Genomic DNA, 1,010 nt, shown 5'->3' on the forward strand with positions numbered 1-1,010 from the left:
CTTTCTAAGATGATTTCCTTTACTTTGCAGCACTTCCGCATTCCTCGATAAAATTTATGGTCGAGTAAATTGTGTAGATCAAATGTGAGCGCTTAAGTTTTTCTGTCACTTCTTACCATTTCGCAGAGGTGTGTTTCTACGCACGGGCAGAAATGTGCAGATGGTCGGAATTTTCAACGCGGCAAAAAGAGGGCCAAAAAAAAAAGAAGTTCACCCATTTGTTCTCATCATTTTGGAGGGGAAGGGGGGGTAAAAATTTGTGCCTTTTTTTTTTTTTTAAACCACAGGACGGAAATTTTTCAAATGTGTGTTGCGCAGCAACTGCAGTGAAAAGTACGTCGGCAGGTCGGCAGAAAAAATAAAATGCGGTATACATGCATGCGTAGCTGGGACGTAAATCATCCCCGCCAGCAACGTACCTTTCATGACTTCCAAGTTGAGACCAAATACGAAAGAGGAAAAAAATAAAAAAAACATAAAAGTTTGGCTGAAAAGAAACAGAGAAGGGAATCCACCGAGGGAAACACTCACTCATTCACTTCATACGCCCTGTTGCATTTGCATTCCCCCCACTTCCACATTACGTGTGCCTATTATTAATTCGCAGATGGGCACACCGCAGGGAGAGGGACACGCACAAAGTATGGTGACATGCGTTAGAGATAAAGGTGCCGAAAGGTTCCCACCTAGGTAGGATCAGTTTGACATCCAAAAAATGCCAACTTGAAAAAAACAGTGAATAATTCACTATCCTTACCTATAACACATACGAACGGTATGTAAAATTAACCCATCGCGAAAATCCTACCCACGTGGGATAATCTACGATGGTTGGAAGGAAGAGTCATTGAATGTTAGAACTACAATGGGGGAATAACTTGTGCGGGAAAAAAAAAAAAAAATCCCACAACTAACGATTGTTCGCATAATTTAGGACTATTCACATGTGAGCGTTTAAGTTGCGCTCTTTGATAAGGCTGCTCTTCCTCTCTCTCTCTCTCTCTCTCTCT

This window comes from Plasmodium cynomolgi, chromosome 13 (assembly GCF_000321355.1).
Source record: "Plasmodium cynomolgi strain B DNA, chromosome 13, whole genome shotgun sequence".
NCBI classification, from domain to species: domain Eukaryota; phylum Apicomplexa; class Aconoidasida; order Haemosporida; family Plasmodiidae; genus Plasmodium; species Plasmodium cynomolgi.